The sequence below is a fragment of the Pogona vitticeps genome, chromosome 1 (assembly GCF_051106095.1).
Source record: "Pogona vitticeps strain Pit_001003342236 chromosome 1, PviZW2.1, whole genome shotgun sequence".
In the NCBI taxonomy this organism is placed as follows: domain Eukaryota; kingdom Metazoa; phylum Chordata; class Lepidosauria; order Squamata; family Agamidae; genus Pogona; species Pogona vitticeps.
In genome coordinates, this window is record NC_135783.1 from 352,281,579 (window position 1) to 352,308,061 (window position 26,483).

General features: G+C 46.8%; 1 long non-coding RNA gene across 1 annotated transcript; it reads right to left on the bottom strand.

Annotated features, from left to right (window-relative positions):
• Positions 1-709: 709 nt before the first annotated feature.
• Positions 710-26,483, bottom strand: LOC140703284 (uncharacterized). Its single transcript, XR_012082718.2, has 2 exons — positions 26,331-26,483; positions 710-1,161 (listed from the first exon to the last, which is right to left on the bottom strand). It is a non-coding gene; the product is annotated as an uncharacterized LOC140703284 (long non-coding RNA).

Genomic DNA, 26,483 nt, shown 5'->3' on the forward strand with positions numbered 1-26,483 from the left:
GAGATTATCTGGCTGTGGTGCCAGAAGTTGGGAGTTCGATTCGCCCACGGGGCCTCCTGGGAGAAGAGCCAGCCTGGGTAGCCTTGGGCCAGCTGCACAGTCCCACAGCACCCCCTATAGGAAACAAAGGGTAAAGCACTTCAGAGTATTCCCTACCTGGAGCACCCAGGAAAGGGTCCCCAATCACCAAGAAGTTGGAATTAACTTGATGACACATGATGAATCGTATATAGACACCGGTACAGAAAAGCAGGCATTATTTCACGCCAGACACTGTTTCCTGGCTGTAGCCTTGTTGTGTGGAACGTTTCCATGTTTGCATCCCATTCTGGAATGACTCAGAGGGTTGGCTGCAGCAGAGGGGAATTTCCCAACCAGAAACGCACCCGCAGCCAACTTCGGGGTGAAAGTGGATCCTCTGGCTTTTACCCGTCCCCTTTGAGTCAACCCCAGTGCGTGGCACAGGAAAGAAAAAAAAATCCTTGCAAGGCCCAAGAGTGAGATGAGAAACACAAATGGCATTACTCAGCCCCCAGCAATGCCAGGATCTTACGGTGCATGCGGGAGTTTTCACCTTCCTTCCTGCAAAGTCACCTGGCTGTGCTCTCACCTGGTTCCTCATTCCCTGGAGGAGAAGATATATTTTCCGTTCCGCCTGCCAACTAGACCGGCAACCTTTCCTTCCATCGTTAACAGCAAGAGACCCGGATTTTTATTTTATTTTATTTTATTATTCATCCAAGTGTCTGCTGGTTCTTTGCAAAATGGAGCCACAGTGGCGTGCAGGTGAATTAAACAATTGGGGTGGGAATTGTTCTTGTTTCAGAAACGTCATCCTGGTGCTCCAATTTGCAATAGAGTAAATGTCCATTTCAGTGGCCAGTTAAACAAAAAGCAAACTGAACTGGAAAATGGCCAGAGATATAAAACGCTCCTGCCGTGATGATCAGACATTTCCAGCAGTTAAAGAATGAACCCTCTTTTAATGACAAGTTATCTGTAATGCAGTGTTTGGCCCTGTGAGGTTTTCCAAAGAGGCATGGTATGGAAAAATCTGGGCCATATCAGTCGGTGAGTGTCATGGCTGGGCCCCAACTGGAACCCGGGTCTCCATAGAATACGGAAGTTGGAAGGAGCCATCAAGTCCAACGGTCGGTGGCCCTGGTGGGAAAAGGACAAAGACCAAAGCTAAGAAAAGCTATTTTTTTCTTTTTCTTTTCTTTTCTTTTCTTTTCTTTTTTTCTTTATTTCTTTCCTTTTCTTATTTCCTTCCTTCCTTCCTTCCATCATATCATTCATTCATTCTTTCTTTCTTTCTTTCTTTCTTTCTTTCTTTCTTTCTTTCTTTCTTTCTTTCTTTCTTTCTTCCTTCCTTCCTTCCTTCCTTCCTTCCTTCCTTCCTTCCTTCCTTCCTTCCTTCCTTCCTTCCTTCCTTCCTTCCTTCCTTCCTTCCTTCAATCCCTCCTTCCTTCCTTCCATCATTTCTATCTCTTTCTTTCTTTCTTTCTTTCTTTCTTTCTTTCTTTCTTTCTTTCTTTCTTTCTTTCTTTCTTTCTTTCTTTCTTTCTTTCTTTCTTTCTTTCTTTCTTTCTTTCTTTCCTTCCTTCCTTCTTTCTTTCTTTCTTTCCTTCTTTCTTTGCTTCATTTTTTCTTCCTTCCTTCCTTCCTTCCTTCCTTCCTTCCTTCCTTCCTTCCTTCCTTCCTTCCTTCCTTCCATCATTTCTATCTCTTTCTTTCTTTCTTTCTTTCTTTCTTTCTTTCTTTCTTTCTTTCTTTCTTTCTTTCTTTCTTTCCTTCTTTCTTTCCTTCCTTCTTTCTTTCTTTCCTTCTTTCTTTGCTTCATTTTTTCTTCCTTCCTTCCTTCCTTCCTTCCTTCCTTCCTTCCTTCCTTCCTTCCTTCCTTCCTTCTTTCCTTCCTTCCTTCCTTCCTTCGAGTTCCAGGCTCTCGACTGCCAATGGAGAAAACGGGGGAGCGTTATATTGGGGGGAGGCAGCAGGTTATGTCCTCCACCCAAACTGCTGGTGGTGGATTAGGAGAGCGGCCAAGGAATTTCCTCCATAGTCAAGTGATGCTTTATATCCATCAGCTCCCAAAAAAGTATTAATTCATCTAAGCGTCAAAGGTGAGAGTCGAAAAGGATCTCATGAATTATCTCATCCAGCCGGTGGGTAAAGCATCCTTGACAGAAGGCAACCCAGCTGGTCTTTTAAAGTTTAGGAGAGGAGAGTCCACCACCTTCTGAAAGGGTCCATTCCACTGCCAAAGAGCTCTTACTGCCACAAATGCCTTCCTAAAGTCTTGCCATAATGTCCCTTCTTGTATTTTGAGCACAGCATTTCAGGAAGTAGCGGCTGGAGATAGCTATCATATCCCCTTTTCCCATCCTCTCTAGGCTAATCGTACCCTACTCCTGCGTAAGACTTGGGTTCCAGGCCTTGAGAATAAGGCTGCGGAGGAGGGAGAGGATGATACTTTGCCCCATTAAAGGCTCCAGCCTTTCTGCATGGCTGCCCCATCAATATATTTAATTTGATCCGTTTCATAGAATAATGGAGTTGGAAAGGGGTCTATAAAGCCCTCAAGTCCAACCTCCTGCTCAAGGCAGGAATCCAAATCAAAGCAGATCTGAGAGAGGGTTGTCCAAGTTTCTCTTGAAGGTCTCCAGCGTTGGACCTCCCCCTGAGGTCATGCGTTCCATTGTCGTACTGCTCTAACAGTCAAGAAGCTTTTCCTGATGTTTAGCTTAGATCTGTCGGCTCACATTGAGCTTTTGGTCTACAATGATTCCAAGATCCTTCTCACTCGTAGTATTCCTGAGCCAAGTATATTTGCACGTTCCTCAGAAGAGAACACAAATTCCTGATACAGTGGTGCCTCGCTTAGCAATGTTAATCCGTGCACAAAAAATCGCTGCTAAGCGATAACATCGCTAAGCGATATTAAAAAGCCCAGAAAATGCATTAAAATCTGATTAATGCGTTCCTATGGGCTGAAAACTCACCTTTAAGCGAAGATCCTCCATAGCGCCGCCATTTTTGGTGCCTGTTAAGTGAGGAATCCGTCCCTGAAAACAGCGGGTGGCCATTTTGTTTACCCAGTGGCCATTTTGAAACCGCCAATCAGCTGTGCGAAAATGGGCACTTTGCGATGATCGCAGCGAAATTTCCCCATAGGGACCATCACAAAGCAATCGCTTTTGCGATGGCAAAAAGGTCCATCGCAAAGCGATTTCATCGCTATGTGGAGCGATCGCTATGCGAGGCGCCACTGTAATTTAAATAGAGCGATGCAAATTTTCAAGTCATTCCAACCGTGCAAGTTGAACTATGATACCTCTCACTGAATGTGGAGGGCTGATCTGGGTTCAGATGTGGGGCCTCTGCAGACAGAGGATTGCTTTCAAAAAGAGCAAGGCGGGCTAACTTTGTTACTCTGCAACTGCAGGGTCTGTTACTGCCGTGGTAGCCGCTGTGTTGCCCGATGTCGTTGTTGACTATGATTTCTGGGACATTCCCGTCAGGAATGATGCTCTGTTAGGAGCCCTCCTTGGGATGGGCGGCAACTCTTCCTCCCACGAGTTGTGAGTGGGCTGTTCAAAGAGCTGTGTCATCATCCTTCTCTAATAAGTAGGTTAATCTGGCTTCTTCAGCCGGAAGGAGTGCCTCGCAAGAGGAATCATCCAGTTGTTCTCAGCCAAGGGGGCCGGCCGGATCATTTGCAACTCACTAAGCAGCCTTTCCCGGAGGACAGCGGTGAAGTTTAATTCCTTGCAGATTGTTCTAATGAAGACAATTATGGGGCAGCGGGGGGGGGGGGAAATCAGATAAAAATAAGTTTCCTTTCCTAGGCAGAGAGAGTGGGCAAAAGCCAGAATCTATCTGGCAGGCCTGGGTTCGGGGTTTCGGTGGGGGGGGGGGTCTCAGGCAGTCAATGAGCTTCTCAGATTCTGGATGGTGGCTACCTGTGTGTGGACAGGAAAAGGCTGGTGGTAAATCAGGGGTTATTTCCATATTTTTGGGGAAAGTCCCCCTAAAAGCGACTTAGGGGTAAGGGCAGAGAGCACTTTTTCTGCGGAAGTGTTGAAAGGGTGCTGATTGCCACGTTGGTGGCCCCAGAGGACACCTCAAGCCTATAGGGCCAGGATCTGTGTTCCCCGGCTTCAAGGGAATGTCAGAGAAGGCATCATTTCCACAGGTCTAGCTTTCCTTTTGGTCATGGTGGCTGTGAATTCTCTCTCTCTCTCTCTCTCTCTCTCTCTCTCTCTCTCTCTTTAAGGCTTGGAACCCCCTCTCCCCCCCCCCGACTCCCAGTTGCAGTCTGGGCAATAGAGTCATTGCAAAGGTTTGTGTGCGCATGCCATGCCCCTGATATGTGGTTAGGAAATGAGTACTGTCTCCATTTTTCTGTCTCGGTGTCTCTTGCACTTGCTGCACAAGGACACTCCCTCCCCCTCACCCGGCCGGAGGTTTTTTGACCCTCAAATGACCGGGAATGGGAAGCTGCTCATTTGGTGAAGCCCAGACTGAGGTATGCAAGGATGGTAGGCTAGTTCAAAGCAAAAGCAAAGCATTCCACTTATATACTGCTCATAGTGCTTAAACCACTCTCTGGATGGTTTACAATTTAATTATACAGGCTACGCACTGCCCCCCTCCCAGCCAACTGGGTCCTCAATTTACCAATCTCAGAAGGATGGAAGGCTGAGTCAGCCTCTATCTGGCGACCTGAACTTGTCGGGATCAAACTCAGGTTGTGAGCACAGTCTCGACTGCAGCGCTGCAGTTTAACCACTGCACCAAAGGGGTCCTTTTGGAGGTCACAGGGCAGACAGGAGGGCTCAGAAGCGTCAATCAAACAGTAGGGCGGGCCCAGGGAATGCAGCCCCCCCCCCGAGCGGCTTCCCATCTGTTGTCCTGCTCAGACCAGCCTTGGGATTCTGGCCAATTCCTGGGCATCCCATTGCTGGTGACTCTGAGCAGCCACTCTCCATGGTTTCAGGACAAGAAGGAAGCCGCTTCCCCATCCTTCAAAAGGAGGGTTCAAAGGAAAGGCTTTCTCCCCCTCCTTCAAATGGGGGTCCGTGCTTCCTGGAATAAGACTGGGGGGGGGGCTATCTGCACACGGAGAAGCGGACTGTAGGGGCTTCTGTAACCAAGTTTAGACATCTCAACTCCTCTGCTCTGTTCCTAAACGGATTTCTACATTCATATCAGTACGCTTTCCTGCTTTTGTAAGGTAGGAGGCTGGGTGCCTCCCGAAGCACACTTTGCTTGCAGGGCAGGCATTGAGACGGAAGTCCTACCCAGCCCACAGGTGTCTCAAGAATGGGCCGGTGCCTCGCCTTACGCCTGCTTAACCACCCGGCGGAAGACAACAAGGGAGGGAGCTCCTGCTTGATGGGGAGGATCAGGTCCCACAATCTGAAAACAGAGGCAGAGCTGTCATCAGCGAAGGCCACCACCCCTTTGCCTGTCCTGAGGTGGAGCAAAACAAAGCTGGCGAGACAGCTCAGTCACTTAGGCATCTGGAGTTCAATTCCCCCATGGTGCCTCTTTGACAGGGACCGGACTTGGTGATCCATAGGGCCCCTTCCAACTCTGCAGTTCTAAGATGATGATAAAAGGCATGCTTTTTGATGATGAAGAAGAAGACAGAGAAATATGGTTGTTGTAGGTTTTTCGGGCTGTCTGGCCGTGTCCTTGAGGTTTTTCTTCCTAAAGTTTCACTGGTCTCTGTGGCCGGCATCGTCAGACACAAGGATCAGTTATCGCTGCACACAAAAGACCAGCTAATGACACCCATCAATCACAGTGACAGATCATCTCTCCCCCTTATCGCAACAATGCACCCACAAAACACGCTGATCACCGTAATCACCCAATCTCCTGAAAAGGACAAAAAGCGGATCCCACAGCTACAAATACTCAACTGCCCCACACACTAAACCAGAACACTAACTCCTATCCTCTGAAGATGCCAGCCACAGAGACTGGCAAAACGTTCGGAAGAACGACCTCTTCGAAACATGGCCAAAGAGCCCGAAAAACCTACAGCCACCATCGGATCCCGGCTGTGAAAGCCTTTGAGAATACAAGACAGAGAAACGTTGTCATGTCTCACATTTTGGTTCTGAGACTCACGTTTTGGCACCCTGGCTCCAGCAACCAGGCTTTGCATCCAAACTCCATTCTTGCCAAGCTGGGCAGCCTCGATTCAGGGACTCATTTGCACAGCATCAGGACATGTTCAGAGGCACCTAGCTTTATGGAATTGCAGTTAAAAGGTCTGTCCTAGGGATTCTGCAAAAGTCTGGCCCCGAAGGCATGACAAGCACTTCTCCTCAAGTCTTAGGGTCTGAAACCTCAGGGAGTAGGGAAGGACCACCCCAACGTGGAATCGACTAGAGCATGATGAATTAAGTTAAAATGTGTACCATACTAAGATTTAGCAGTCAACCTCACTACTGAATTGGGGCAACCACTCTGCATTTTTCAGGGACGTCAGCCAATCTTTGGGTCCGAGTTCGAAGCTGAGTCTTTGGTCCCAAGCCCCAAGTCTGAATCCTGATTTCAAACAAGCTCTTTTCCCCAGAAAAAAAGGAGGGATGGGTGGATTCAGAGTCATGAGTTGAGTCGAAGTCATTGGATGAAAAGAAAAAAGAAAAAATCCGAAAACGAAGATTTAGAAGGCTGAGAAGAAAGAACAGGAGGGTAAGAGCCGGCCGACACAGATCCCCTTGAGAGAAACACTCTAGGTGTCAGAATCTGAAATAGCCAGACCGCCTCGGAGGGCCTCTCCCAGCCTGTCTTTCTGGCATTCATTCCCAGCTCCAGACTCCATCCAGAAGTACTTTTCTTCTGGACTTGCGTTTTCATAACCTGCCATGTTGGTTGGAGAGGAAACAAGTTCAGTTTCTTTTATCTTAATATGGCATGGAGCGGCTCCACCTTATTAAGAAGGAAGGGTGGGCCTCAGAAGTGCACCCAGCCCAAGCCACAGGATGCTGCCTCTGGTGGCAGAGCCTCGGAGCTGGAAAGAGGTGGAGAACGTGGTGCCTCTTCATCTCCAGTTGGTGAGCAGAGAAGCAGGAAGGAAGCAACGGGATTCCAATCCGAAGCAGGAGCTTAAGGAGGAAGCCCCAACCACTTGGCCTTATCCCATATTTGCCTTGGAAATGTGCATTTTGGCACCACCCTAGAGTAGGAGGAGATCTCAGCTGGGAGAGGCCCGGCTGTTCCACCACCAGGACCTTGAATGATGCTCCTTCTCAAACAGAGGCTGGCCATGCATGGTTTTGAGGGCAGGAAAGTAAATGAAATCCAGGAATCTGGTTTCCAAGGGTGTTTTGGGGCTACCCTAAATTTCACAGCATGGGGGAGCCTTGTGAATACCCCGTGTCCCTCGTTGTCAGTGGTAAATAAAGATGTCCTCCATCGAAATAGCCAAGGGAGCAGAATGCGAACTGGAAGTTGACTGGATCCCATTTAAACTTGGTCCCAGCCAATCAGCATGGGCAACTTTCAGAAAGACAGAAGTGGACTTGTTGTGAACAAATAGCTTTGGTGGTCTCATTTTCAAAGGTGTGGCGGTGTTGGTTAATCTCTTGCAGCAAAAAGAAGAAAAAAGTTTTTTTCTGGCAGATTTTATTTCATAGGCTAACAGGTTTCGATTCATAGATGTCCTCGTGGGCTGAGGCTTTTTCGGTCAGCATCCCAAGAGACAGAGACTCACCCACATTTGTATCTTGGATCGAGCTACCTGTTACAGAGGGAACATCATTAGAATAATGGAGTTGGAAGGGGGCCCCTAAGGCCATCACGTCCACCCTCCTGCTCAATTCAGGAATACAAATCAAAGGATATCTGCCAGGTGTGTGTGTGTGTCTGAATTTCTCTTGAAAGCCTCCAGCGTTGGAGCGCTCACCACCTCCCGAGGTTATTTGTTCCATCATCGTATTGCTCTTACAGTAAAGAAGTTTTTCCTGATATTCTGCCAAAATCTGGCTACCTGTGGCTTGAGCCTATTATTGCGTGCCCTGCATTGTGGGATGATCAAATGTTTTCCCAGTTCTTTCAACCTGTTCTTACATAGCTTGGTTTCCACCCCCCTGTTGCTCTTCTTTGAACTTGTTCCAATGTGTCGGCATCCTTCTTGAAATGGGGTGTCCAGAAATGGACACAGGATTCCAGATGAGGCCTAACCAGTGTTGAGTAGAGGGGGACCAAATACCTCAAGGTAAGGTGTTAAGTGTGTCTGATGGTCACAACAGGTGTTTTTTCACATTTACCATAGTCTGCCGTTTAGCTCACGTTGTGATTTTGGATCGGTCTTCGGGAGATAAATGTGGGATTTGTGTGGAAGTCCGACATCTCAGGCAAAAGGAGAATCGATTCTGAAACCCCGTTCTCATCTCCGTTTCAGTGATGAGTTATTGTAAGATCTTGTCTGGCTCCCGGTCTCTCAACCAAGGTCGGTTGCACCCAACCCAAATCTTCCATTTGTTCTCTGTTTAAAAATTAAAGAGTGCTAACCTCCCGTTTACACTCCACTCTTAACAATTACCACACCTAGCTTTTTTTGTCAGGACTTCTGAAGGAGGCCTGAAAGCGTCCCTAAATCTAGCACTTCCACACCCTTTCAAATCTCCACACCTCTGACATGGTTCTCACGAGGACCTCTGTCTCTTGGCATTTCAAGAGAAGCCACTGGGAGGTCTTGATTTCCATTAAGGAGAGCAGAAATGAGAAAAAAAATCAAACTTCTTGGCTGACAGCCACTGGCCATGCTACCTAAGGCATTCTGAGAAGAGCAGTTGGGAAAAAAATGGAACTTTTCCTAGATCTGAAGAGCGCTAGGAAACCTCTGTTAGTTTTCTGATACCTAAGCACGCAAACATACATGGTGAGAACAGAGTGAACAGCACAAAACTTACAGTGATAATGCTAGTCACTGAAGCAGTTATATTCTTCTGGAGTATTTTCAGTCCTTACCCAAACCAAAAGGGCTGACTGAGAAAACCGGTCCTCAAATTCCCATGTATTTATTTGTTGGCCCTTCTATTAGCCAGTATCCTGATCAACATTATTGGTGCACGGGAGTGCATCTGTAGACATTGTGCAACACCAAAATTCAACATTCCGTAAAAAAAACGGGGGGTGCCCCAAACAAAAAATTATAACTTTGAAGCTTTCACACTTGAAAAACAGCCTTGACCATTGCTTTGTGTTTTGGGTGAGAAATGAAGCTGAAAAGGGACTCAGATTCTGGGGCTTTGCCTTGCATGGTGTCCCATTGTGAATGGTTGTGCGCACAAGAGGGGATCCTGTAGACCCTCTTGACTGCTGCCATGGGTGTCGTCAACATTCAGGATCCCCCTTGGCTATGGAAAGCTTGGCATCCTTTTTCCTGCTGGCAACATGGGTATGATGTTGTACATTTCCTGGCATTTTGAATCATGAATACAGAAATGCAATATCCTACATTCATAAACTGGAGGTTTATTGAACTATTGAATGCAGGAATCTAGGAGGGAAATGGGAATGGTGTGGGTGTATCACGGCTCTGCTGCACAAGATCTCCTTCTCCTAAGATACCTGATATGGTCTTGAGGGTGACACTTGAGTCTCCTCAGCTTGTTGGGCTGGGGGTCTTCAGCATGCATGTGGAGGCCATTTTGTAGGGTGTAGACTTCTGGGGACCAGCCCAAGTAGCCATATCCTCCATTATGATCCTTGGGTCTGTCCCAAAAGTATCTAACTCTGCCCATCTCTCAGGGCACATTCCTCGTTTTCTAGGCAAGGTGGGAGATTGCTCATTGTCACGGCCAGATCCCAGCCTGGTGGGGTGTAGACTTCTCAGAATTTGCAGTCTCTCCATGAATGAGGAGTCAATTGTTGTCAATTGTTGAGTGGTCAACATTCAGGCTGCCCTTGGCTATGTAAGGTTTGGCATCCTTTTTTCTTGCTGGCAAGATGGACACAATATGGTAGAGGAGTATTAGAGGCCATTTCCTGGCTTCCTGAGTTGTGGATACAGGAACACAATATAACTGGAGGATGTTGGGTTTTGGGGAGAAGAACTGAATTTAAATACATGGAACTCCAGCTCTAGAAGCTGCTGTAGCAACTTTGTAAGGTGACATTTTATGTGTCTCGCAGGCACCGGTGACTGGCATGTCCTCAGATCCCCATGGCAGCTTTGGTGCAGTTGGAACCCGTTGCAAGTGTAAATGCAGAACAGGATGGTGGCTTTTATATCTGAATGCCACAGAGAGATTTTTTGAAAGTCATATTTTAATGTAGAGGAGACGAGCAACTCCAGCGCTGGGAGGGGTGGTGATGGCACTCTGGGTTTTGGTTTGAACTTTGAAGCAGTTATCCAAGGTACTCAACCTGGAATGGACCAGGTTCTTTACCCCCTCACACCAAATCTGAATTCACCAGTGGCCTTGCTGGCTCGGGGAACTCAGGAACTTATCAACCAAAGAAGTAACTTCCCCAAACTCTCCATTTTTCCTGTCTCAAAGCAGGAATGTTCTGACATTCTGAAGTTGTTGTTGTTGTTTAGTCGTTAAGTCATGTCCGACTCTTCGTGACCCCATGGACCAGAGCACGCCAGGCCCTCCTGTCTTCCACTGCCTCCCGGAGTTGGGTCAAATTCATGTTGGTCGCTTTGATGACACTGTCCATCCATATCATCCTCTGTCGTCCCCTTCTCCTCTTGCCTTCACTCTTTCCCAACATTAGGGTCTTTTCCAGGGAGTCTTCTCATGAGATGGCCAAAGGATTGGAGCCTCAGCTTCAGGATCTGTCCTTCCAGTGACCACTCAGGGTTGATTTCCTTCAGAATGGATAGGTTTGTTCTCTTTTGTGGTCCAGGGGACTCTCACGAGCCTCCTCCAGCACCACAATTCAAAAGCATCCATTCTTCGGCGGCCTGCCTTCTTTACGGTCCAGCTATTTTTTTTTAAACACCGAAGCCCAAGCCCGCAGATATTAATAAGGGTTCGGATGGGCCGCCTCTGCACTGGATCATGGCCAAATCTTAATTATTGTATGTCAAAATGTTATTTGCATCCCGAACTTGATTGTGACACAGGGGAAACACACGGACTATGTGAACTGATGAGAAAAGCTGTCCCCGCCCCGCCCCGCAAGAGACTGAGCCCCCAGTTTCAACATACTGGAATCTTAGCTACATTTCTCCAGTTTGAGGTGTCTGAGGTTTGGGAAAAGAAAGACTGGGGGAAGCCTTAGAGACCAACAAAGGAAAATAACTGGCATTTAGGGACACAGTTGGAGTTAGTCATCCAGACATACCTTCACAGCAAGAGAAAGAGCTCAGGAGACATTCCTCGCATGACATTGTTCTGAGAAAAAATTATGACTTTCCTTTTAAGCTGCCGTCTTCTGCACACATCACAAAAGAGGCCCACATTCCAGAATGTCCTTTGACTTCTTTGGTCGTAAAAGGTAAAGGTAAAGGTTCCCCTTGACAATTTTTGTCCAGTCATGTTCGACTCTAGGGGGCAGTGCTCATCCCCGTTTCCAAGCCGTAGAGCCAGCGTTTTGTCTGAAGACAATCTTCCGTGGTCACATGGCCAGTGCGACTTAGACACGGAACGCTGTTACCTTCCCACCGAAGTGGTCCCTATTTATCTACTTGCATTTGCATGCTTTCGAACCGCTAGGTTGGCGGGAGCTGGGACAGGCAACGGGAGCTCACTCCGTCGCGTGGATTCGATCTTACGACTGCTTGGTCTTCTGACCCTGCAGCACAGGCTTCTGCAGTTTGGCTCGCAGCGCCACCACGTCCCTTTCTTTGGTCGTACCTTGTATTTTATCCCCACCCTTACCCTAATCGTATCCATGCTATGTTGGAGACTTGGGATATTCTAATCCCACCCTTAATGAGGACTCCTATACCCTAGGAACTACCTGGGAGAAATTGGGCGGAATGGTATCTCAGCAATTCTTCTGTCCACCTTTGCTTTTCCATGCAGTCCCAGACAGCTCTTTGCCAACCAAGGGGAAGGACAGAAAGGTTTGTGTTGACTACAGCTTTGATGCACACTTCTCAGGGCTTGGGCGCACTGTGCATTTGTTCACCTTTCCTTACACCCGTGTTGCTGGTAGCACATCATGGGGTCTGTGCAACACGAGGCTGAAACAGGTGTCAGTAGAGACAAAGCAGAATAAACGGATAGATGGATGGATGGATGGATGGATGGATGGATGGATGGATGGATGGATGGATGGATGGATGGATGGATGGATGGATGGATGGATGGATGGATGGATGGATAGGAGAGAGGGAAGGAGGGAGGGAGAGAGAGAGAGAGAGATGGACAGATAGACAAACAGATGGATGGATGGATGGATGGATGGATGGATGGATGGATGGATGGATGGATGGATGGATGGATGGATGGATGGATGGATGGATGGATGGATAGGAGAGAGGGAAGGAGGGAGGGAGGGAGAGAGAGAGAGATGGACAGATAGACAAACAGATGGATGGATGGATGGATGGATGGATGGATGGATGGATGGATGGATGGATGGATAGGAGAGAGGGAAGGAGGGAGGGAGAGAGATGGACAGATAGACAAATGGATGGATGGAGGGAGGAAAAGAGGGATGGAGGGAGGGGAGATATGGCTGAATGGATAGACAGAAAGATGGATGGATGGATGGATGGATAGGAAAAAGGGAAAGAGGGAGAGAGAAAGAGAGATATGGACATTTTTCTGCTGGCGTGTCTCCATGCCCCCTCCATTTCTTACTGTCATGCCTTTCTGATTTTTTTAGATTAACAGCAGTCATTGCATCCTGATTTTTTACAAAATAGCTACAATTGGACCCCCTTATCTGGAGGATCAGTATCTGCTGATTTACTTATCCAAGGCCTGAAAATATTAAAAGAAAAATTCTAGAAATATGTACAGTATTTCTAAAGGTGAGGTTACCAGAACTGGTCACTAGAGGGAGCTAGAGACCACAGCATTCGCTATTAAAATAGTACTGTATTTGCTATAATCCACAGGAGTCTTTCTGTATTACCACTTATGCACCATAGCACAAAAGTGGGAAAGTTTTATTATTGTTATTGAAATCAGAAAGCATTGGGGAAACAATTTGAAGGTAGGGAAGGCTTAAAAACGAGTAAAGAAGGCGAGGCAAGTGCAGAGAAGATGGCTGTTTCTGTCTTTTAGGGGTTTTAAATTTAAAATATTAAACACAGTTAAATACAATGAGAAGTCCTTCTGGCATTTCTGTCACAGTGTTTTGAATTTCTGGTAAAATTCTGTCTTTCCTAGACAGCAGAAGTACAGAGATCCACCGAGGAGAATCGCTACCAGTTCCCCAGACTCCAACCCTTTCTCATTAACTGGCACTTAAAGTCTCAGTAACTCATTCTCAGACATTTGTCGGAGAAATGAAAAACATGTCTTGACTTGCAGTTGCTTGAAATTGTATTGTGTTATGCTGCTTTTGTTATGGCCCTCATGATTAGCAACCAACCAAACAGGTCAACAGCAAGCAAACAACTGCCTCCAACAGATGAAAGAGGGAAAGAGCACTCTGCCGAGGTGGGCTCTCTTTGAAACCAAAGGCTGGAAGGAACAAGGGGTGGAGGTAGAAATTTCACTCTCACAAACACAAACTAGACAGTGTGCAAGGTGACAAACGAGACTCCAGCTGTTTCTGGACTCCTATTCCCATGATCCCAGCCCAGCTTGGCCAACAGTATGGGATTATCTGGCATCTGAAACATCCAGAGGGCTCTCTTGCACCACCACGGACTGTACGCGGAAGCCAAAATCTTGGGCAGACCTGGGATCCCACTCTTGATCTCGCTCCAGCCACGGAGCAGACTGGAGTTTCCACAAAACCTAGAAAAATCACAGGAGCGAGGATCCTGCAGCTTACGTGGCTGATGTACTTGTATGTGGTCCGGAAAAGGAACTCTTTCTCTCCAAACTCCAGGCTTTTATCCAGATGCATGAAAACGTTTTATGGTGTAGTTCAAGGAAAAGGGGAATTTGCCTTTTTCAGGACCTCTGACGGAGATGTTCCAACTTTGTCCAGCGGCTTCTCGGTATCATCTTCTGTGGAATGTTCTTTTGGCCGCCAGAAGGTCCATTTGGCAGCTTCGATGCAGCTGTGAAGGGAAAGGGGTCCCCACCACCACCTCCTGCTTCTTAGTTCGGCCCCTGCTGAGCCAGAAATCCTCTTTTGAAGAAAATCCGCTTCCCCCACCCTCTCTGTTTGTTTGCTTTTGTCCTTAGTGAGGAAGAGAGAGAAAGGGGGGGAGGAAGAAGTTTTTCCCTCTGATCCTCCCAGCTGTTTGGCACAGCTGCCTGCCTGGCCACCAAGCCTTTGGAGATGGGGCCCGGTGACTCAGCTTTGAACCCAGAGCTTTTCCAGCAAGGGGGGGGGAAGCACCTGGCCAAACCACTCTGTCACAAAATGGGAAGCGAGTGCAGGAAAGTAGGCGGCCGGCCTCCTCCCTGGCTCTGAATCGCCTTCGGAGTCTTTTCCTCCACCAAGGAGCATATTTGAGTGTCACAGAGAGGATGAAATGGTTGGTGCAAGCTAAAGGCAGCTGGTTTTCAACATTCTTTTCCCCAGGATCGGGGCCACTCCAAGGGCAACTGTGGAGCCCCACAATTCCTCAAGAGGCGACGCCAATCCCACTGAACACTTTAGGCCCACTCCTCTTTCTAGTTCTTCCTCTCCCTCCCTGTTTCCCCACCAAGCATGAAAGCGGTGAGCAAAATCTGGAAACGTTTGCGGTATTTCCTCCCAGACTGTGGAACTCCCTCCCACTGGCCCCATCCTTGCTGTCCTTTCACAAGCAGGCAAAGACCTTTAATAATGTAAAGCGTCTTAGGTCTTTCTAAGAGAACTGCTGGCTAGCTCGGTGGTTTAGGTCTCTCTGGCTGCAGAGCCAGAGGTTCGGGAGTTCAGTTCCCGCACGGGGCCTCCTTGACAGCAGCTAGATGTAATGACCTACTTAGGGTCCCCTCCAGCTCTGCAGTCCTAAGATGGCAAATAATTTATTAAGGAGAAAGGAGGAGCAAAGATACTGTAAATAAATTAAAATTCCTTTTTAAAAAAGTGACAGAACCTAGCAAAACCCAGCACGGCCACTTTTTCCAAAGGCTAGTTTTTACACCCTGGTGGTCCTTCTGCATTTGGAGATCATTCTGCAGAGGTGAAGCCCTGAACGTCTTGTCCAAAGTCCTACCCTGAGAACTTTGAGTTGGTTGGTTGGTTGGTTGGTTGGTTGGTTGGTTGGTTGGTTGGTTGGTTGGTTGGTTGGTTGGTTGGTTGGTTGGTTGGTTGGTTGCTTGCTTGCTTGCTTGCTTGCTTGCTTGCTTGCTTGCTTGCTTGCTTCGTTCGTCCATTGGCTGGCTGGCTGGCTGGCTGGCTGGCTGGCTGGCTGGCTGGCTGGCTGGCTGGCTGGCTGGCTGGCTGGCTGGCTGGCTGGCTGGCTGGCTGGCTGGCTGGTTGGTTGGTTGGTTGGTTGGTTGGTTCATTTGTTTGTTTGTTTGTTGGTGAGTCAGGTGTTTGAACTAGACTGAGCCTGCAGCACTGGCTACCTTGAGATAGTCTGAGTGTTGTTGGAAATGTAAATTTTAAGTAGTTATATAGCATTCACCTTTGAACAATGGGAATCATTTCTGAATTTGTATTTCTGCCTATAAATTAGTCCACGCAAAAGATGTGTGAAGGTATGTCTTCCTCTCCCTTCTTTCTGGGTGGCATATTTCCTCTTTCAAGGGGTTCCAAAAGGGTCCCTCGACCTTCAGCTGTACACAGTGAGCAGCTGCCTTGCCTTAGATGCAGCCAGAAAATAGAGCTCAAGATGATTCAACTTTCTCTTACAAAACCCTAGTTTTCTTTCCAAATATATGCCATGTGCATAAACAATTATTTCCGGCAGCTTCAACCATGCCTGGGCTTGTCTGAAACTCTGCCCTGGTGGTGGTTCCTTGAGAGGCAGGAAAGGTGGGGTCGGGTGTCCTCGTGTCTTTTTTTAAAATTAGGACATCCTACTTTGGAGGAGAGAACCTGAAGACATACCTGGGCTTGGAAAATTACTTGGATAATCACTTACAATCACTTACAAAAAGTCACTAGGACATTATTAATTAAAAGGAATTGATTATAGTTATGATTTTTGAAAACCCACTCATTATTTTCACTGTTCCGAAAAGTAATGAAAAGTGTCCCTTTTTAGTTACTTTAAAAAAATCATAGAGTCCCTTCCGGCTCTGTAGTTCTGCGGTGGTTGTTATTATTATTGTCCAAAAACAATAGGCACAGTCAATTAAAACTATAAAGCCATTGACTGGCATTATATAACAGACACAAGTTTTAAGCAAAAAATCTAAGTATCTGTTAAGTATCGGAGCAATAGATATGCTTTTCCTCATATTGCTGTTTTTGTGTAGCTCTGATGGTGTGATTTCTGAGATCTGCAAGTGCTTATAGTACTGTGTGAAACTTCTTGATATTGTTCACAAAGCCCCGATGACTACGGGGACCACTGAAGTGTGTTTCTTCCAGAGGTGAGATGTTTTGATGGCTGAGTCTCTGTATTTTCCAATTCTTTGTTTTCAACTCTGGCATCCCCTGGAATGGCCATGTCAATGATCTGGACCTTTCTTCGTTCTATTTCTACTATGTCTGATGTGTTAAGTTCAAGGTGTCTGTCCATTTGGAACCAGAAATCCCACAAGATCTTGACATGGTCATTTTCTGACACCTTTTCTACCTGATGTTCCTATGGGTTTTTGGAGGATGGCAAGTTATAATTTTTCCATACAGTGCACTCCCTTTGCCATTCTATCATGTCTAACATTGTAATCTGTTTGTGCCATCTTTGGACATTCAAAGATGAGGTGTGCCACAGTTTCATCTTTTTCTTGGCAGAGTCAACATTGGCTGTTAGCACTAACTCCTTGTATCTTGGCTTTCATCACGTTGGTTTGGAGTGCTTGTTCTTGTGCAACAAAAATCAAGCCTTTGGTTTTTTTCTTAAGGGTCTCTAGTTTTAGACATGCCCATGTTGAATTAGGATCACGCTTTCCATCAATATTTCTCAGGGGTTGTCCATGAAGCTGGCCGAAAATGGGGGCTTTGCGATGATCGCTTCCCTGCGATCATCGCAAAGCGAAATTTCCCCATAGGGACCATCGCAAAGCAATCGCTTTTGCAATCGCAAAAACATCGTCGAAAAGCGATTTCTTCGCTAAACGGAGCGATTGCTATGCGAGGTACCACTGTATTGTTTCTTATATTGGGCCTTTGCTTCTATTGTTTTCAAAATATTCTCCATTTTCACTGCTTTCAGTAATTTTTCTCTGTTTGTACTGATATAATCATTTAGGCTTCTTTTCCCCTCCTCTACTATCTGCTGTATTTGTAGAAATCCACAGCTTCCAATTTTTTGTGGTAAATATAATCTGTCCACATCACTTTTTGGATGTAGTGTGTGATGCATGTTCATTAGTTTCCGTGTTTTTCCACCCAATTCTAATTCATTTTTGGTCCTATCTATTATTCCAGCTGGGTATCTAATTACTGAAACTGTCCATGTGTTTATGGCTTGGATTGTACAGTATTTCCACCATTCAGTTTTGATTTTAAGATTTTCTGTAGGGTTTTTTTTTTTTTTTTGATATATTCCCTTTCTGTCAGTTCTTTAACTTTTTGTGCAGGATGTTATCTGTTTCTAGTATTCCAAAGTTTCAATAATTTTCATAACTTCACAGTGATTTTATATCACCATTTAAAAACTCTATTCCATCTAGTTCTTTTAAATCTTGCAATGGTCTATAGACATTTGTCAATTCCAAATTTAATTTGAATACCTTCACTAAATATTTGCGTTGTGTTTAGCAGTGATTCTATCGCCGTGGAACTTTTTGCATATAGTTTTAGGTCATCCATATATAACAGATAACTTTTCCTACCTGTTCTGAAATATGGTAGCCCAATCCGGTTTTATTTAAAGTTATTTATACGGGGATTAGTGAAATGTTGAATAACAGCGGTGACAAAGAATCCACTTAGAATATTCCTCTTTTGGGGCTATCTCCCCCAATTTCTTCACCATAAGCCATTAAGACGATTTTCTATTTTTCTATGTTTTTTTGATGATGAGGAGGAGGAGGAGGAGGAGAAAGGGAATGGCTGAGAGGTACTTCTTGGGACGAGGGTCTGCAGGATACAACATTTCACCTGGAGATGGGTGATTAGATCCTGTTTGGTAGTTTCATAGTGACATCTTGTGTCATCACCACTGAGGCGCTCGAGATGGTCACGGCTCACTTCTTCCCGTGACCAGGGAGCATCATCACGACTGATATAACCTGCTCGTCACCTTAACGCCTTCTCTGTTGAGAATCTCATATTTAGCTGCAGGAACAGGGCCAAAACATCACCAAACATCCGAGGGGGCTCTGGCTTCTCAGACATTGGCATTCCTTACATGCTGAGCTGGCTTCACATTTCCTGCGCATTTTCCTTTCAGTGTGTGTTTCTGTGTTTCCTAACTTGTCACTACTCCATCTCAGTTGTATTTCTCATTTATTTTTGGTTGCAGTTCTGAACATCTCAGTCTAGCAGCTTTGCTCCCTTAATCTGCTGTAATGTGTGGGTTCCATTTCTGCTGTCTACTCGCCTGCTGCTTACAATACCTTTTCCTGTTGCGCAGAGGCCAAACAGAAAGCCACCTAAGGCTGTTACGTCTCAGGGCCGTTATCAACGACACGTTCCGCATTTACGTAATTCGTTCCTTTTTTTTCCTAATAGCAAAGGTATCATGGCTTTATATTAAAATTGTTAACTTAATGAGGAGGAAATTTCATTCCTTTTGCGTTATAACCAGCTTTTCCTTCGTTTTGCTGTTAACGAGGCCATTGTGTCGGTAAATGGCAAAGGGAAAACGTTACATCGTTCAGTTGACTTTTATGTTGTACTCCGTCTTCGCTTGTGGGTACTGAGACAACGTGGAGAGAATGCTGGATATCATCTTCATCATCTTAGAACTTCAGAGTTAGAAGGGACCCTATGGGATCATCTAGTCCAGCCCCTGTTGAGGAAGCTCAGGGCGGGGGTGAATCAAACTCCCAACCTCTGGCTCTACAGCCAGAGACCTAGTAAACTGCTGAGCCGCCCTGCAGTTCTTGGTGACCCATCGCTCCTAAAAGACACCAGGAGTGGCGATTTTACTCTTGCGACTGCATGAGGCCATTTCTGTGGTTGTTGTTTTTCTATTTGCCTTGGAGTCTTGAAAATGTGGAACCCTCGTATTTTTAAAACACAGACCATGAACTGCTGGGTAGGTCAGTGGTTTGGGCTGGAAGTTCGGTTCCCCCCACTGTGCCTCCTTGATAGGAGCTCAATCCAGAGGGTCCCTTCCAGCTCAAGATGATGATGGCGACGATAATGATTTTATTTTTTTATTGCATTTATACCCCACCCATCTAGTCAATTGACTACTCTGGGCAGCTTCCAACATCATGATGATGATGATGATGATGATGATGATGATGATGATGATGATGATGATGATGATGATGATGATGATGATGATGATGATGATGGTGATGATGATGATGATGATTGAGAGGGGAGGGGATTTGGCTGCCCCTGCTAGAAAACGTGAACATCATACGACAGGACTACTGCCTAGACATGCTTCTAAGTGGCATACTTCATGGGCTCCTCTGATCACCCAGCCTTAAGGGTTTTGTGGCTGGCGTTTTGTTTTATATTTTTGCAGCTACCCTTATCTGACCCATAAATACCAGCATTTATAAAGGAATGTTTCTCTCCTGCTTCCATTTTCCTGCCAGGCACACTTTGTTCAGGGGGTGAGGACACACATATTGGGGAGATTTGCTGTTAACAAGGCTTTGGGGGCAACAGAAGCTGGGAGCAACTTGTGTGAGAAATGAGAATGAGGTGTACACCCCATAAGCCCTACAATACATGGATTTTAAAAAAAGAGAATGTGTGAGAGATCAAGGGAGAAAAGGTCGGGATCCAGAAGCAACCAGGTCTCAGAAACATTCCGGGGTACCTTTTCATTCATTCATTCATTCATTCATTCATTCATTCATTCATTCATTCATTCATTCGTTCGTTTGTTCATTCATTCATTCATTCATTCAGTTTGTATCTCACCCTATAGTGCACAGCACTCTCTGGGCAATTTGCAACAATCAAATTGTTCTTGTCGTTATGCGCCATCAAGTCGCCCGTGACTTGTGGTTACAAATAAGTGGATCTCCAAAATGTCCCGTCATCGATTGCCCTGCTCAGCTCTTGAAACCTCAGATCAGTAGCTTCCTTTAGGGCATCAGAGCCTCTCGTATTGTGTCTTCCTCTTTTCCTGCTTCCTTCCACTTTTCCCAGCATTATTGTCTTTTCCAGAGAAACCTGACCACTCAGGAGGTGCCCAAAACAAGACAAACTCAGTGTCAACATTTTTGACCTCCAGAGATGGTTCAGGCTTGACTTCCGACAGGACCCACGTGTTCCTCCAGGGTATCCCTAAAGCTCTCCTGCAGCAACACATTTCAGACAAATCATTATTTTTTTAGCATTTTTTACAATAAAATGCAGCTAATAATACATTATATCAAGCAAACTTACAATTCGTATAACCACAGTCAAACCTCTGCCACATGCTAACTTGGCTTTAGATTTTAAAAAAAATAACCAATGGAACAACTTTAAAAATCCCAAGCCCATCTTAGTAAAGGGCTGCATGAAAAAGGTCAGGTTTTGCTTTTGACTCAGAGAGCTGGGCCATAAAAGTGAGAGCGGGACCATAAAGAAGGCTGACTGCCGGAGAATTGATGCTTTTGAATTGTGGTGCTGGAGGAGGTTCTTGAGAGTCCCCTGGACTGCAAGGAGAACAAACCCATCAATTCTAAAGGAAATCAACCCTGAGTGTTCACTGGAAGGACAGATCCTGAAGCTGAGGCTCCAGTACTTTGGCCATCTCATGAGAAGAGAAGACTCCCTGGAAAAGACCCTGATGCTGGGAAAGTGTGAAGGCGAGAGGAGAAGGGGACGACAGAGGACGAGATGGATGGACAGTGTCTTTGAAGCTAACAACATGACTTTGATCCAACTCCGGGAGGCAGTGGAAGACAGGAGGGCCTGGCGTGCTCTGGTCCATGGGGTCACAAAGAGTTGGACACGACTTAACGACTAAACAACAACAATGTGTTTATATCACATACAGTATTTCTGGTATATGGTGACTGTGAGCCTGCTCCTAGATTAGGGCTGAGAGAACTTTTGTGTATGCTCAGAAGTTCACATCTCCTACTATTACATGGTGGATGAGGCTTTTTGGGAGTTCTCACTCAGAGTGTAATGTCCAGGTTGTGTGATCTCAGAAATCACACAACCCAGAAGGGAAACCTTCACCGCTAGAAGCATTTGGGAGCTCTCATTATTCCTTTCAGTGTCCTGTCCTTTTTTGGACCAGAAGTGCATTGGTACCCATTTTTTATTTCAGGGATGGTGGAACCTTGGATGGCTTCTTGGTGGGTTCAAATACCATGTTTCCCTGAAAATAATTATTTTTTTGCTCAAAAAAAAAAAAAAAACCACACACGCATTAGGGCTTATTTCCAGGGGATGTTTTAATTTTTGTATGTACAACCATCTATATTTCTTCAAATACAGTCACGTCATCTTCTTTTGTTGCTGCACAAGGGTGGAGGGCAGGGTTTCATTTAACTGGGGCTTATTTTGGGGGTAGGGCTTATATTAACAAGCATCGTGAAAAATCATACTAGGGCTTATGTAGGTCTTATTTTTGGGGAAACAGGGTATTTGAAAGGTTGTCATCCAGAGGAGGGGCAGGATCTGTTCTTGATCATTCCAGAGTGCAGGACACGCAACAGTGGGCTGAAGTTAAAGGAAGCCAGATTTCGGCTGAATGTCATCAAAAACTTCCTAACTGTTAGAGCAGTACGACAATGGAACCAGTTTCCTCGAAAGGTGATGAGCGCTCCAACACTGGAGGCTTTCAAGAGAAACTTCGATAAGCACCTGGCAGATATGCTTTGAATTGTATTCCTGCATTGAGCAGGGGGTTGGACTTGATGCCCTTGTAGGCCCCTTCGAACTTCACATTTCTATGATTCTGTGAAAGAGGCCTGGGGATGGATGAGAGAAGAGGTGCCTAATAGCTACAGCAAATAGGATTCATCTGCTCAGCTTCTGAGTCTTCCAACTGCCTTAGAGGGAGCTGCAACCTCCAGGAAGGAGTAAGTTTGCAGTTCTGAGGCTGGAAACGAAAGAAATACTGTATAGGAAATGGCCTCATTCTGAGAGAGGCCATTGGTAATGGCTGGGTGTACACTGCTATTCTTGGTTGGTCTCCCATCCCAGTAGTAACCAGGTTGATCCCTGCTTAGCTTCTGAAATCAGATGAGCATTCCAGGTGGCCTGATGGGGGGGGGGGGGGTCAGCGGCATGTGGTGCCCTTTATCAGCTTGATGACCTCAGCCGAACCAAGATCACCTGGTTACCCAGCATGAATCATTAAAATGCACTATATTCATCGTAGAAAGTTCCATTAAAGCAGAGTAGAGTAGCAGGTCTGCTCACTGGAATTGATTGTTTTGAACACATTGCCCAAGCGCTGAATCATTTTAAAGAGATGGGCACGAACTGGTTCGTCCCAGTTCGTCAGTGCTGGAGCACAGGTGCTGCTACTCTTCTTCCCCGCCTCCTTTGGCTCCCTCCGCCCCCTCGCCAGGCCCAGCTGGCTTGTTTTTCCCACCTCTTCGATAGATCTTCCAGCCCCAAGCAAGAGCACAGGCTTCTCTGCCCCGCCCTCTCAGCTGATCTGCCACTCAGACAAAAAGGGCGGGGCTGAGAAGTCTGAGCTCTTGCCCGGGACTGGGAGATCAGCCCAGTTGGTGACGAAAGCCAGCAAGCTGGGCCTGGTGAGTGGCTGGTTCGGCTGAGGAGGCGGGGAGAAGAGCAGAAGCACCTGCCTTGACGAACTAGGGTGAACTGTGACGAACCGGTTCATGCCCATCTCTTGTCTGCTCTACTTGTCAACAGTCAGCTTTTAAGCCCCATTCAAAGGGTTGGTGCAAAACTTTAAAACCCAGTCTTCTCAAAGGAGTGTCCGAGGAAAGGTTCTCAATGATTCCTGAGGTCTTCTTCAAAGAGTTGTCTTTGGGGACCCTCCCACCCCCCACATACAATGTCACAACAGAGAAATAGCAAAAGGGAAAAATTTAGATGCCAGCCAAAGACCTCCTTCTTCTGTTGACTTAGTCCCGGTCCCTGGTGTATACGTACTTCTGTATTCCCACCCACCCATTTTTTTTTAAAAAAAACTTTATTGTGGTATTTTACCATCTGCTACTTGACACAGTTTGGCTGATTTTGTTTTATTCACAAAATCTGTGATTTTAGTCATTTGCTGAGTTTTGCTCCAAGAGGAAGCTGAGCACAATGTTAAAAAAAAATCAAAAGGAAGGAGGGAAGGAGCTGATGATGGGTGACAAGAAGGAAGGAAGGAGCTAATGATGGGAGGAAGGAGCTGATGATGGGAGGAAGGAAGGAAGGAAGGAAGGAAGGAAGGAAGGAAGGAAGGAAGGAAGGAAGGAAGGAAGGAAGGAAGGAAGGAAGGAAGGAAGGAAGGAAGGAAGGGGGTAACGTTTAGTGCTGTGGCACTTCATAAGACTGGCAGTGCAAGGATTTTCATAATTTGAGTAATTTCAGTTGGAATTTCAACACAGGATGGTCCATGCCTGTGGGATTCTGGGAAGCACAAGTATGGAAGATCTACAGCACTGAAGCAGACAAGCCATTTAGTGGGAGACCCACCACCACCAGAAAATCCCCAGAAAACCCCACGGAGGGTCCATCAGCGAGCAATAGAAAATGATGCAAAGACTAGACGCACTGGTGTCCCAAGAGTGCTCGCTTGGCATATAGAGGCAACTGAGAAATACCTTCCAGGGAGGTACAGAAGGCAGACCGATTCCCTCTTAATCAGTAGTCTTGGGACTTTAATAATGCAGTGCCAAGCCTGAGAGAAGCAGCAGAAAAGAATAAGGAACACTTTCTTTATGAAACATGCATCGTCTGCCTTTGGTACACCAGAAAGACCCGGAAATGCAGTAAATCACCAGGAAAGCTGAGATTTGTTGTGAACATTTAATTGCTGTCGTTTGCTCCACTGGCGTCACATTGTGCCGCTTCAGCTTTGCAACGCAGCGTGTTGTGTTCGTCAACAGAATTTTTGAAAATACTACTCCCTGTCCAGATTTTTATTTCTTTGGAAACAGTCGAGTTACTGCTGCAGTAATTCTCAAACTGCGCTCGGGGAATGCTCTAATGCACCCCCCAGGGCACCGTTGTTTGGCCCAGGAAATAAATGAATTTTTAAAATTGAAGGCTGTCGTGAGCTCCGGGCACTCTGGGCCAATGTACCCCAGGAGGATGGGGCTTTTCTGTCAGCTTTTCCTCCTTCGGAACAATCTCCATTAAGGGGGGAAGGACATGCCTTTCTGCCTAGTATCACTGTGATTAGAGCTGGTCTTGGAAAAGAAAAATATTTTGGACTACAAGTTCCACAATCCTCTGCCTGTCTACCTACCTCTCTGTTTTGGTGGTAGAAGAAGCAGCCTTGCCTTCTTTCTGGGGCCTCCCAGAAAGTAAAGAGTAGACCTCAAGGACAGGAGAGCTAGAACGGGCAGAAAGTGACCAGGGTTGGCAGGTAGTCACTGCCTGGGAGTGTGGCCCCGGCGGGTGCTCAGCAAGATCAATCCTAGATGCCCGTTGTACGCCTGTTGCCTCTCTTGACGAGTCTCTGCTCGCCTTTCCTTCCAATTAGGCATGAGCAGAACTGGCACAGAGACATGGCCGGGAGACGCACCTCGGGGAGAAGGAGTAGGATGATTCCACAGCTCTCAGATGGCAAAGCTCTTGATTAAGAATAGCAAAGCTGCCCCTCTACTCGGAATAGTAATGAAAGCCCCGGCGTGGTTGACCTCTTCGACCATCTGAGAAGGTCACCAGATAGATAGATAGATAGATAGATAGATAGAGAGAGAGAGAGAGAGAGAGAGAGAGAGACAGAGAGAGAGAGAGAGAGAGAGAGAGAGAGAGAGAGAGAGGGAGAGAGACTCTTTTTTTCTCTTCCAAAGACCACCCACCCACCACGGACGGTCACTTCAAACAGAAACACCGAACATGGGGCTGTGCCAGGTCTTCGCGCCAGGTTTCAGTGCTTTTGTTTTAAGAAAAGGAGAGCTAAACGGGGAGCGGTTTGGAAAGCTGGTCCCCGTGTGTGTGTGTGTGTGTGTGTGTGTGTGTGTGTGTGTGTGTGTGTGTGTGTGTGTGTGTGTGTGTGTGTGTGTGTGTGTGTGTGTGTGTGTGTGTGTGTGTGTGTGTGTGTGTGAGAGAGAGAGAGAGAGAGAGAGAGAGAGAGAGAGAGAGAGAGAGAGAGAGATGCTTGGCGTCTCTGCCCTACCTGGGCCAGCCTGGAGTTTCTTCCCCCCCAGGAGCTCAGCCGCTGCCCTCACCGGGCCCACATCTGAGGTCTCCAGCTCAGTGGGTTGGTTCAGATCCCCACCAAGACCAGCCGGCTGAGATCACCTGTGTGGCTGATGGGTTTTTGTGCCTTGCCTGCCTTCGATCTGCTTCCCAGCGGTCCTGGGGTGCCCCCAGAAAGAGGGGCTGAGACACTACTTTAGATCTAGAAGATCTTGTAGGGCGCCCATCAGCTACAACGGACTTGGAGATCCCCAAACGTTTGACGGACACCCTAGTGCTTTGGGTAGGTGGACATGTTGTCACTGTGATGGAGGCACAGCTGACCCAAGATATTTTGCGGCCTGAGGTCAACTTTCAACATGCCGAAGAGTTGCCTCTTACCGCCACACTGGCGATGGGCCACACTCCTCCTCCTCCACCACCGCCACCAATTGCCACAGTCCAGCCTGCTATGCGCAGGGCGGGCTGCGGAGCCCTCGCCACTGTGTGCTTGTCATCAGTGCTTTCTACCACCACCACAACCCCACACACTCCGCTGCCTTAATGGAAAGGCCAACCCTGCGTGGAGGGGCTTAGAGAGCCTGGCTCAGAGCATCAGGCAGTACAAGCAAGTTAATGGGATTGAAATTAGACATTAGGAGGGTGGCCAACGTTGGGCCGATGAACAAGCTGTCTATACGGCCGCATGTGCAAGGGGCCATGGGTGAACTTCTTTCTGGTTCGCCTCCTGCCTCTGCTACTCCTTGTTCCTCCCTCCATGGTCCTACCTGCGCTCAACTCCATCTTCCACTCTCTGCTAAACATCGAGGCGACGATCTCGGGTGGTCTTCTCTCTCCCGTTTCCTGCTTCTCTGTTCCACTGCCGGCCCCTCTCCTCCCTCTGCACACCCAAAAGCACTCACCGCACACTCCCTTCCCGA